The sequence below is a fragment of the Canis lupus genome, chromosome 30 (genome assembly GCF_048164855.1).
Source record: "Canis lupus baileyi chromosome 30, mCanLup2.hap1, whole genome shotgun sequence".
Taxonomy (NCBI): domain Eukaryota; kingdom Metazoa; phylum Chordata; class Mammalia; order Carnivora; family Canidae; genus Canis; species Canis lupus.
In genome coordinates, this window is record NC_132867.1 from 32,801,148 (window position 1) to 32,814,283 (window position 13,136).

Below are 13,136 nucleotides of genomic sequence, written 5' to 3' on the forward strand. Positions count from 1 at the left end.
AAGAGGCAAATTCTCGTGTCTACCCCTGACCGTTCCCGGCTCACTGGAGCATTTTCTGTGTCGAAAGGTGACATCCAAAGGCTTCACTGAGCTGGCTTTGATAACAGGCTTGGGCTCCTCCTGGCTCCCCCCCCCTCCCCCCCCCCCCGCCCCACTGCCCGGCCTCCCGTCCCTGGCCCCGCTGGCCTGATTAATCAGAACCCTGCCAAGCCCACTGAGGAGGGCTCCCTGGCTAATCTAATCGCCGTCCCCACGCGGGACAGACACCCCCGCTCGGCCAATGAGACGCGATTGTGCAAGCTCTGCAGGCCGGTGGAAATTTCCATGCGCCCGCGGCGGCTGCGGCGGCCCCTGGCGGCGTCGTGCGCTCCGCATTCCGCTGCGGTCCCCGAGCCGGTCCCCACGCCGGGTCCCCGAGCTGCGCGGCCCCGCTGCCAGGCGCTTCACCCGAGCCGCCGCGCAACAAGCTGGTGGCTTTTTCCCCCCCCCCTTGTTCTCCCCACCTCTCTGCAAGAAAAGCTTTCAATTCTGCAAATGCACGAAAAGCTGGCGATGCCCGCGCGTGACGGGGGGTGGGGGGCGGGGAGAGAGAGAGAGAGAGAGAGAGAGAGAGAGAGAGAGAGAGAGAGAAAGAGAGGAGAGCACGGTCCTCAGCTCCCGTCTGGCACAAGCAAGCTGTTAAGTCCTGCCTGGGTTTCTCCTCCAAGTTCCCGCACCGGGCTTTGCAACTCAGTGCGTGTAGGGAGAATGAATGAACTGGCCACCTTTCTAGATCTCTCCTTCCGAGGACTCTGGCGACCTTTTTGAGAAGTGGCCGGTGGGTCCTAGAGAGCGAAAGATGAGGAGTTAGCGAAGGTGTATTTCTAACGAAGGTGTGGAGGGAGATGGAGAGGGCACCCAGGACCCCAGGCAGTAAGATCAGTGCCATCGCCCAGAGCCGCACAGACAATTCCAAGGCCACAAAGAAGGGACATCTTGCTCAGCTGCCAGTGCGGAGGAGGAGGAGGAGGAGGAGGAGGAGGAGGAGGAGGAGGAGGAGGAGGAGGAGGAGGAGTTGCAGATCCCAGATAGGAGGAGAGGAGTTGGCCAGACAGAGAAGGGGGAGGCGCTGGGGAGCCTGTGTTCCAGCCCTGGAGTGAGGCTGCTGGGCAGCCGGCTGCATTTCCACGAAGCTGGGCTGTGTTACCAGATCCCTATCTGTCTTTACTCCAGGTGAATTATTGCATTAAATCCACGTTATTCGGGGGGATCCGGGCCTGTTTCTGCTCCTTGCAATGTGAAAGGACCGACCTAGTGAACAGAGTCCAAAAATTAGAATGCAACCTTGCGGGAGAGCTGGTTCTGCCAAAAGACAATCACAATGGCTTCTTCTGGGATTGGAAGCGGGGGAGGGGGACCATGCGCCCTGAGCTATCTGCGAGGAAGGAAAGGGGGAAAATACAGGTTTTTCTTCCTAAAGGAGAGTATGAAGCTTCAGGAAGATCCAGGGAACAGAAAGAAGGGGCCACCCCCCTTCCAAAAGCCTGAGATGGGTGAACCAAGCCAAACATAGGGAGATAGAAAAGGTGGATGCCCCAGTTCCGCTAGGGGCCAGCTAGAGGTCCTGGAAAATCTGACTTTTATGAGTTTTCACCTCTGTAAAATCAGGAGAATAACAATTCCTGAAACTAAACTAAAATGAAATGATATCTGTGAAACTGCTCGTGGAGAAATATGTGGAAATTTTTACCCACGTATGCAAACAATATATAATCTATGTCTTTTTAGTTGAACCAACTGTGACAGAGAGCCATGGCTAAACTAATAGAGCAGTGCCTATATTAATGTATTCAGTAAATATTTACTGAGCACCTAACATTTTATGGGCATTGTTCTATGCCTGGGGAGACAACCCTGAAAGAAACAGCTATATCTGCTCTTGGGAAACTCAGATTGTGATGGGAAAGACAGGTCATAAAACAGATAAAGTTATAGACTATTTGAGGTGGTGCAGTGGCTAGCAGGAAAGAGGGGTAGGGACATAGAAAGTAGGGGAGTGATTTTATTTTATTATTATTTTATTTTTGGATAAAGAGTGCACATGCATGTGGTGGGGAGGATTGGGCAGGGGCAGAGGGATAGTCTGAAGTGGACTCCTTGCTGAGCTCGGAGTCCCATGTGAGGGTTGATCTCACTACCCTGAGATCATGACCTGAGCTGAAATTAAGAGTCAGATGCTTAACCCTGAGCTACCCAGGTGCCCTGGGGAGTGACTTTGAATTGGGTGAGTAGAGAAGAGCTCACTGAAATGTTCATCTTTGAGCAGAGACCTGACAAAGAGGCAAAGGGGGTAAGCCCCATGGATTTCTGGGGGAAGAACATTCCAGGTGTATGTGTGTGTGTGTGTGTGTGTGTGTGTGTGTGCAGGAGAGCCAGTGATTCAACAACGGGAATTGGGACTGTGACCCTCCCAGCTGGAGCAAACAGAAGGCAGGTACTGTCCTGGGAGGAGGAGGACGAGTGGGTGATGGGGATGAGGTGAGTGTTCAGACAGGCAGTGGACAGCTCTGCTGAAGATTTCCCCTTGGGTCTTCAGAGACTGTAAAGCAGCTCCATTTCTAGCTTGGAGACTGGAGAGCAAGCAGTGAGCCTTAACCGAAAGCCTTGCTATGTGTTCGAGTGTATGCTGGGGGCTCTGGAGAACACAAGGGAATTTAAATCAGACCCTTGCTCCGTGGGAGCCTGTGGTTTTGTCTGGAATAAAGTTGAGTGGCAAAAAGTAGTTAGTGACTGATACAAAAGAGTTCCTCACACTTGCTGAGTTGTGCAGATGGGCCCCAAAAGGAGGAAGAAACTGCAAGCTTTGGGAACCCCAGAGGTACCCTGGATTGTGAAGGGAACCTAGCAGGTGCTCAGTGACTGTGGATCAAGGGAGTGCCTGAAGTGAAGCAGAGAAAGTTTTGTGGCTAATTGTCTCCTCTCAGGTTGGGATGGCCTGCAGCTTCTGGCAGCCACTCCCAGGCACCCAGCCAGTGTTTCCAGACCACGGCTGGGGCTGCTGTGGATGGTCCTCCAGCCACGCAGTGATGAAAGGCCTCGTGAAGAAGGAAATGACCTTGGTGGTTGCTGGATGGAATGTTTCCCCTGGAGAAATCACAAAATCAATCAGGTGTCCAGGCCTCAGCCTCACTCCTTTCCTGGGCCAGCCCAGGGTCCTGGGGTCAGCTCCTGGGGGGAGGTGGCTTCCTCTGACAGGCTAGTTTCCTTTCCAGGTCTCTGACTCTCCTTTGATTTTGTAATCCTGTTCCGAGGTGTCTCACCAGGCAGAGAGGGTGATCAGGGAGAGAGAAGTTTGATGAAATTGGTTCAGAAAACCCCACAGTGCCGTGCCACTCAGAGCCCTTTGCAGGCCTGGCCAGCTGGCCCAGGGCTGACTCTCAGCAGCTCTAGAATGCAGCAGTGGTGGCCCCTCAGAGGCCACCCAGGAACCGGCTTCCTCACACAGGGGCCTAAGGCTCCTTTCTGAAATCAGAATCCTCACCGCAGAGTCTCCTAGCACTGGGCTTCCAGCTCTAGAATCACCCTTGACCTCCCTGAACAGGCCTGAGCAAGTCCTCAGACTTGCAGGGACTCACCCACCCCGGCTCTGTGCAACCAAGACAGCCACACATGCTTGTTGCTAAGCTCAGCCCAGTGGGAGCCAGGCTGCTCTGGTGACAGGGGAGGGAAAGAGAGGGGGCATTGCCCCATGCTTCCTTCTCATAGCTAAGCATTTATTTATTTCACATTTTGAGTAGGAAATATATCATATGATTCAAAAAACTAACAAATACAAAACTTGACACAGTGGAAAGTACCCTTTCCCATCAGCTCATTTCTCATCCCTCACCTCAAAAAGGTAGCCACTGTTCTTAATTTGTTTATCTCTAGATCTTTCTTTTTCTCTATTTTTTACACATACAAGCAAATTGAATATATATGCTTCTCCCCTTTCCAACTCTTTCTACTTGCTCCGTTAGTATAAGAGCTGCTGTTCTTTTATTGTTTTTAAGGATTTTATTTATTTATTTGTAAGAGAAACACAGAGAGAGGCAGAGACCTAAGCAGAGGGAGAAGCAGGCTCCCTGTAGAGTCTAATGTGGGCCTCTATCTCAGGACCCCGGGATCACAATCTGAGCTAGAGGCAGACACTCAACCACTGAGCCACCCAGGTGCCCTGCCACCTGCTGTTCTGTACCTTATTTTTTTCAGTTAACTCTGCCCTAGAGATCTTTCCATTGTGGTACATAGAGCACATCATTTTTCTTCTTAACTGATGCTTGCTTACTAAACAAAATGTGCCCCAACACATTTGTCCTCTATATGGACATTTAAGTTGTCTTTTGCCTTCACACAGTGCTGCCATGGATAACTTTCTAGTTCACGTTGCGCATGATTATGTGTATGCGGAAGGTAAATTCCTAGAAGTAAAATGGCTGAGTCAAAGGGTAAGTGCATCTCTAATGTGGACAACTGTTGCCAGATTACCCTCTACAGGGGGTATACCAACCTCTGCTCCCAGGAACAGCTCAGGAGAGAGAGTGTCTGTGTCTCCAGAGCTCCCCAACAGTGTATTTTCAAGTTTTTGGATTTTTGCCATTCTGATACATTTTTTAAAAATCAGTATGGTTTTAATGTGTATAATTCTTGTTATGATTGACACAGAGCCTATTTTCACATGTTTAGGGACCAAGTGTATTTCCTGCAAACTGTTCATATCCACACCCATTGGTCTTTGTCTCATCGGCTTGCAGGAGCTCTTTACGTACTGGGGAAATAAACCCTCTGTGATATGAGTTGCACATAGTTCTCACTTTGTCATTTACTTACGGGTTTGCTTAGGGTGTTTTTAAAAATTTGCTTGCTTTCTGCTGTGCAGAAGTTTTTGATTTTCATGTAGTTGAAATTGTCAACCATTTGTTTCATGGCTTCTAGATTCTGAGTCATGGTTAGCAAGACTTTCTTATCTCCCCTTTTTGTCTTAGTTTGTTTGATGTGTTTTAAATTTTAATATTTAAAGTATATGCAGTTGGGATTTATTCTAACATAGATATGAAGTCTATATATATAAAATGTTTATCAAGGCACCTGTATGTTCAGTTGGCTAAGCATCTGACTTCATCTCAGGTCATGATCTCAGGGTCCTGGAATCAAGCTCAAAATTGGGCATCCTGCTCAGTAGGGAGCCTGCTTCTCCCTCTTCCTCTGTGTACACTCTCTCTCATTCTCTCAAACGAATACATAAATAAATGATCTTAAAGAAATTACCTTGAATCAGTAAAAAAATTTCTTTTTATATTTTTATTGGAATAATATTTGCAAATTAACACTTGTAAGTTAAGGGAAACTGACATAAGGCAAAGTCTTCCTGTCTCAGGACATGATATGTCTTCTAATCTATTCAAGTCTTATACTTTTTTTCTCTGCTTTTCTTTGGGGGGGGATAGGGGGTTCACTTATGAGTGTTTAAAAGATTATGTAGGTCTTGTATGTATCCTGTGAGGCTTACTTTTAATTATTTTATCTTTTTTATTGTAAGTGAAGTATTTTCTTACATTATATTGCCTAACTGATTTGTTTGTATAAACAAAAGCTATTGACTTCTGTAGATTAATTTTACATATCCTACTATCCTACTGTATTCTCTTATTGATTGTAGTAGTTTTCACACATTTCTCTTGGGGTTTCAAAGAATAATACAAATCCCCTGCGAAGAGTGGTAGTTGTACCTAATTTTGCTCAATTTTTATACTTTCAATTGTGTTCTTTTTCTAGTTGTGTTGGCTAGTACCTCTAATACAAAATTAAATAACAGTGCAATAGTGAGCAAACACTTGTCTTATTCCTGACGCAAGGGCAAAGACTAGTATGTTTTGATTGAGTGTGTTTTTGGTTTTGAGGTTCAGATATATATTTAAAACATATCTATTTATTTATCATGCTATTGCCCTTGAAAAATAAAGGATGAATTGTCAAATTTTGTCACATTCTATTTGAACATGTATGAAGATGATGACATAATTTTCTCCCTCGAATTAAGTGGATTTCCATAATATTGAATCATCTTTGGATTCTTGGAATAAGCCCCATATGGTCCTGTTGTGCATTATTATCTTCACTCACTAATAAATTGTCTGATAGTGTATTTGTTAACATTTTTAATGATAGTAAAAGTGCACAAAACTTAAGTATATAAATAGATAAATTAGTGCAGGTGCATATGTAGTGGGTATATATGTATATATGCAGTATATGCATAATAATCTGCACATAAAAGTATGAAAAACTAATAGATGAGAAAAATGAATAGTAAAATATGTGATTAATCCTCAAAAAGGCAGAAAATGAATGAAGGAGTAGAACAGATGGAAAATAAAAAACAAATAGCAACATGGCAGGATTTAATGTGACTATATTGGTAATTAGTTGAAATGTACATGTAAAACACTCCAATTAAAAGAATAAAGCAGTCAGACTGAATAAAAAGAGTTGAGACCCAGGCATATAATGTTTCCAGTGAGAGCAACTCAAATATAAGGGCAAGATTAGGATGAAAGTAGAGTATGAAAAGGTTATACCACACAATACTAGCAAAAAGAATTTTGATTGGCTGACTTAATAATTAACTACACTTGAGGCAAGAAGTATTAGTAGAGAGAAAGCAGATGTTTCATTATGATAAAAAGGTCAATTCAACAAAAAACCCAAGATTCTAAAATTTATATAAATTTAAAGCACTGAAAGAAAAAAACTATCAAACTAGGATTTTATATCCAGCAAAAGTCCTTGATAACATAATTTCAAAATAGAAATTAACAGAATTAAAGAAATAAATCAAAAACCAGAGCTGAGAATTAAGCATGTATTTTCCTATTCCATTTTATCATCCATTAGCTTTTTTTGTTTTAAGTTTTTATTTACTCACTTAAGTAATCTCTACACGCAATGTAATGCTTGAATTCACAACCCCTGAGATCGAGAGTCACATACTCTTCCAACTGAGCCAGGCACCCTATCTTTACTTAGCTTTTTGATTATACTTCTTTGGGGAGTCATTGGCCTAAAGATTTCATTATGCATCTCTGACTTATTATCTTTGACCTTAAATTGGTACATTTTTTTTTAAGAGAGGGAGGTGGGAAGAGGGGCAGAGGGAGAGAGAGAATCTTAAGCAGGCTCCATGCCCAGCATGAAGTCATACATGGGACTCCATCTCACAACCCTGAGTTCATGAGCTGAGTGGAAATCAAGATTCAAATGCTTAATGGACAGAGCCACCCAGTGCCCTTAAATTGGTACTTTTAGGTACTTTTATCTCTTCATTAATAGCATAGTAATCTTACAACAGCATAAGTCCATTTACTCCATCCTGCACTTTTGGGTCTTGTTGTATAATTTTATGCATATGTTATAAAGCTCAGAGGATCTTATTATTATTATTTTGGCTTCAAACAGAAAATATCCTTTCTCTTTTCCTGTGTATTTATTCTTTTCACTGTTCTTTATTCCTCTCTGAAGTTTTGTGCTTTCAACTGGGAACATTTTTCCTTTACTCAAAAAAATGTCCTTTAGTATTTCACGTAGTGCTTCTCCACAGGGGATGAGTAATTTCAGGGTTTGTTTGTTTGTTTGATGCCTGAAAAATTTTTATTTTGCCTTTATCTGAAGGACTTTTACTGGATATAGAATCCTAGTTTGATAGCTTTTTTTTTCTTTCAGTGCTTTAAATTTATCATTCCATTGTCTCATAGCTTTCACAGTTTCTCCCAAAAAAGTTAATCATCAGTTTTGCTGTTGTCCCATTGAAGGTCACGTGCATTTTTTTTCTGGGTGCCTTTAAGATTTTCTCTTTGTCATTGATCTCCATTGCTTCACTTAGATGTGTCTAGATGCATTTTTCTTTTTATTTATCTTCTTGGGGTTCACTGACACTCTGGATCAATGAGTTGACATCTTTCATCAATATTAGAGAATTGTTGGCCATTGTCTCTTAAAATTTTGCTTCTGCCCTTATTTCTTTCCTCTCATGACTCCAATTATACATGTAATAGATCTTGAGACTGTGCCTCATGTATCACTTGTGCTCTATTCTCTTTGTGCTTTATATTAACTTTTCTATTAATCTATTTTTGAGTTTACCAATCCTATCTTCTGCTGTATACAGTCTTCTTTTAAAACCAAGCTCTTAAAAAACAACAACAACAACAAAAAAAAAACCAAAAAAAAACCAAGCTCTTAATTTTAGCTCTTGTATTTTCGGTGGTAGAATGTCCATCTGATTATCTTCACAGATTCCATTTATTTCCTTTAACACATGTATCATATGATTTTAGAAGCACAGAGGCTACAAGTGATATCTTCCAGAAGTGAGAGTTGCCTTTTCTTTCTGGTGAAAAGCAGATTTCTGTAGTCTGATCAGAGACTGAGGTGGGTTGGGGCTGGATTCCAGTTTAGGAAGATGCATTCCACCACTGGTTTGAAAGTCTTGCCTTTTGGAGGTTTGAGCTAAGCAACCACTTCAAGCAGGTTAAAATTTGGCTAATGTCTTGAGGGAAAGACTGGTCGCATGTCTGGCAGTCTCCATTTGATGGGACTGTTACCTAAACACCTATAAGACTGCAGGATATTTCTTTCTGCCTTTCTAGCCCAGCCTCCAGCTTTCTGGGCATCCCTGCCCTCCCTTAGAACTTAGCGAATGTCTCATAAGTTAAATTAGCCTTGTGTTTTGGACTTTATTTTTTTAAGATTTTATTTATTTATTTGAGAGAGGCAGAGCATGAAGAGGAGGGACCAGCAGACTCCCCCCTGAACAGAGCTCAATCTCAGGACCCTGAAATTATGACCTGAGCTGGAGGCAGATGCTTAACTGACTGAGCCAGCTAGGCACCCAGCAGGTAAAATTATTTTTAAAAATATTTTATTTATCCAAATATATATCAAATATTATCATTATAAATATTATCAACATATGATCAATGAAAATTATTAGTGAAATATTCTTTTTTTTCTCTTCATAAGTCTTCAATATCTGGTGTGTATTTTATACTGACAGTGCATCCAAGCTTAGACTGGCCACATTTTAAGTGCTCAGTTTCCATGTGTGGCTAGTTGCTGCTGTATTGGAGAGCTCAGCTCTAGAACACTGTCCTTTTCATCCATGTTTTCAAATGTATTTGAAAAATTGTTTTTATAACACTGGACAAACTACTTTTTAGATGATTTGTTTAATTTCCATGGTTTTTCCAGTTGTTGGATCCATTTCATCTTATTTCATATATTTGCCCTTTCTCTCCTCTTGATTTCATGAGCCATAAATTTGTACATTTTATTATTTTGTTTTTCCAAAAAACCCAACTTTTGAATTTATTAACTAGTTATATAATCTTCTGTTTGGTAATCATTATATTTTAACTTTTTATTAATTTTAATTAATTTAATCCTATCCTTCAGGTTATTTGATTGTTTTTTTCTAACTTATTTATTGTTATTTCCTTCACTTATTTTTATTTTTTGTTTGTTAATAAACCTATATAAGGCATATGCATTTTCATTGCATACTGCTTTAGCTGTATTGCTGTAAGTGCTCACAGTTGAGTCTTCCTTATTACCATCTTCTCTTGTTCTGTGCTATCAGTTTGTATTTTTTTCCTTTGACTCCACAGTTGTTTGAGAAAGTGTTTAAAATTTTCCAGTAAGTAAGGGTTTTTTGTCTTCAGATTTTTGACATTAATTTCTACATTGTCATTAAAGAATGTTTTCTGTTCTGTTTTTGTCTTTTGGAAATTTTGAGGTTTGTTCTGTGGTCACTTGAAAAGGAGATGTTCTCTATTTCTCTAATTTATTATATGATTTAGTTCTCCTTTAGCCTTGTTCATTTTTTTCCCACTTGCCTTGTAAAGCTTTAAAGATTGATTTTTCTCTTTGTCTTTGGTATTCTATAGTTTCACTATGAAGCGTGTAGGAATGGATTTATTTTAATTATCATTCTTAGATTGTGGTATACTAATTTAACTGAGGGTTCATATCTTACTCCTGTATTCAAGATCTATGCCTTATGTCTTTGAAAGTTGCTCAGTCCTTTCCTATATGTATTGAAAATTTCTCTTAAATATCCGTTGGTTTTTCCCATTTAAATGATCACATTTCTCAATTTCTCTCTCACATTTTCCATCTCTTTATTTTTTTGAGGCGTGTTGGGTAATTTCCTCTAATCTTTTGGTTTACTGATATTTTCCTCATCTGTGGCAGATATACCACATCAATTCCAGTTTCCCATAGGAAGTTTATATGTTTTCTTTCTCAAACTTCTATCGGATCCTTTGGCCATCTTCCCATTCTATTTTCATTCTGGGCTTATGTTAATGTTTTCTTCCTTTATATGTTTAAATATGTTAGGTATTTCTTTTATATCGTCCTATTATCTTTGGTTCTTGATATTCAGCTTTTCCCAACTGTTGCATCTGTGATTTTTCCCTCATGGCCGTTCATTTCCTCATGCAGTTTATTATTTCTGTTTATCTTCAATGTGGCTCATATTTTTATGGTAAGTCCCAGTTCCCTGAGTTTGAGGAGGACCACCTCTACAGGACAGTTTCAATTTTTCTTCCACCAGGACCCTTATGGATTTCTTTAGTAACTGAACAACTTTTGACATTGATGTGGCTTAGGACCACTGTGCTAGGCATATGGTGTGAATTTATACTTGTCAACAGTGCCAGCCTGGGTGTCTGATTTCTACTATTTTCTCTTTCTTCCTCAAAGTCCAAATAGATGACAGTTGTCCTTGTCCCTTCTCAGACTGGTGGGGAGAATGTTTCTAATCCTTGGTGCTCATTTCATGTCTGGAGCAGTATTCTGTGAAACCCAACCCTGAGTTTTAGATCAGCAACTCTGTATGAACATTGAATCTGTACCTCTCAGCCGGTATCAAGTCCTGGTTTCCAGAAGTATCTCATCTTGAGTTCCCTCTATCACTTCAACTTTTCTTGCCTGGGAACCTGACTATGAATAAATCTTTTTCTTGTTAAGTTTCATCTGGAAATTTTTATCCATTTAAAGTGGGAGTGAGGGATTTACCAAGATAGTGACCAGAATTTCACAAACAAAATTTGAAGAGAAAATTAGTTTTTATAATAAGTTAAGGACAATGGTGGAATAGAATTCAAAATTTTCTTGAATTTTTAAGATATTCTGCACACTAAAGAAGTTTTGCTTGAGGCAGAGATTTGGGCCAATTTCCTTCATCCCTTGAGGTTACGTGTTTGTTCTGTTTTGTCATCAGGGGTACTTCTGTGGAAAAGTCTGAGAAGCATTGCCCTGAGATGACCTTGACTGCTAAAATGGAAATCACTCTGTGGGCAAGTCCCTGACATGTAAATTAACACCCAAGCTGCAGAGCACTTGCCTGGCTCAGTGGTCTGCATCTATTGTTTTGCCTAGGCCTGCCCTAAAATGTCAGGAAGGAGATCTTTAAAAATTATTATTATTATTCATGACAAAAAATTAAAACATTACAAAAGACTGTAAAGTAGAAAGAAAAAGAGCCCCAACCAGTCACCCCTCCCTCTCCCTCCAAATCCCTAAAGACTGCACTGCTTACAGCTTCTCATGGACTTTCCAGAAATGTTATGTGCACATGGGTTCTTTTTTGTTTTTAGCACAAATAGGATCATAGTATACTTGCTCTGTATATTTATTTAGTTCTGTTACTTATTGCTACCTTTTGAATGTGTTTTCCTATGAGCACATGTAGCTGTACCTCATGTTTTCAGCAGCCGTAGGGATTTCCCATACATCGATGATCCTCCATTCATAGACAGTGGGCTTACATCCCATAGTTTTGCTATTTCCAACAACACTTCAGGAAGCGTACTTATGCAGACATCTTTTTGTATGTGTGTGAGCAGAACCTAGAAGAGAAATGTGGGCCAGAGTTTGGTGCATTTAAGCCTTTGATGGACAGGCTTTCCCAAAGTGCAATGCACACTTGAACTGTCACCAATGGTGGGAGATCTGCCTGGTGGTCAGGACTTTAAGGAGCTGCCAGATTTGTACCCTTGACTTGGCATTCCCAGAGAGTTTAGGGATGTTGCCCCCAATTGAGGACAAAAATATGGTTATTGATACCAAGATCAGATGCTTCTCGTTTTTGAAAAATGTGGTTGCTAGAGTTGCTTTTGGGATTCCCCAAATGGAGAGCAGACACGGGTCAAAGGCCAGAAGGGCAGCATAAAGGACAGTGGATGAAGAGTTCTTATCACTGAACTCTTCAACTGTATTATTGGTTTTGATAAGTAACATATTTCACTACACAAAAAAGTGGAAAACGTGAAAACACGCAAAGGAGTTAATAGGCTGCTAATGTATGAGCAATGAAATAATACTATTTAAATAATTATTTAATCTGTTAAATAAGTAAAACTACCTTGTGGGGGAGGTAGTTGGCACACAAAATAGGTCATGAAAATAATTCTAGCACTGAGACAAACTATATTTGGGGATATGGCCCTTCATTCTTGGAAAGTAGTTGCTAAACATTTTAAATATTTCTTCTGTGTGTATTGTATGTGTGTGAAATTTGAGTGTAAAGATAATGCAAAGTTGGTTTTTGCAAATGGTCACCAAAATTTGCACTTGAACTTGATGATTTCTAATTCTTTTAACTTAACTCTGATGAATTTTTTTTTTTGCATTAGTTTTTGGTGCCTGGGCAGTATGGAAGGGATGTGCCATCATTCATTTAGCTAATCCAAATACCATTAGACATTTTGGTAATTTCCAGCATTGCAATTTCCAGCACTATGGTGAATATTCATGAGTGCAGTACTGCTTTGCACACTTCTTTGATTATTTCCTTAGGAAACGTTTTTGAATGTGGAATCACTGGTTCAGAGGTCATGTACGTGTTTAAGTCTTTTTGCTCTATTTTGCCAAACTGACCTCTGGAAAGATAGCATGAATTTATATTGCGACTAGCAGTGCATAACAGCAGCAGTGCCCCATTTGGTATTTGTTGACCATTTTATGAAGAGAAAAACAAAACAAAACAAAACAAAAAAAGAAAAAATGAGTCTCATTTTTTAACTTTACTTTTTTATGATTAGTGAGTGGTAACATTT

General features: G+C 40.5%; 1 long non-coding RNA gene across 2 annotated transcripts in view; it reads left to right on the forward strand.

The window, feature by feature from the left end:
• Positions 1 to 1,098: 1,098 nt before the first annotated feature.
• LOC140621608 (uncharacterized) overlaps positions 1,099 to 13,136 on the forward strand; it is a 99,604-nt gene continuing 87,566 nt past the window's right edge. For both annotated transcript variants that reach the window (XR_012021355.1, XR_012021356.1), the window contains exon 1: positions 1,099 to 1,212. This is a non-coding gene — a long non-coding RNA (uncharacterized lncRNA). The remainder of the gene's footprint in view (positions 1,213 to 13,136) is intronic.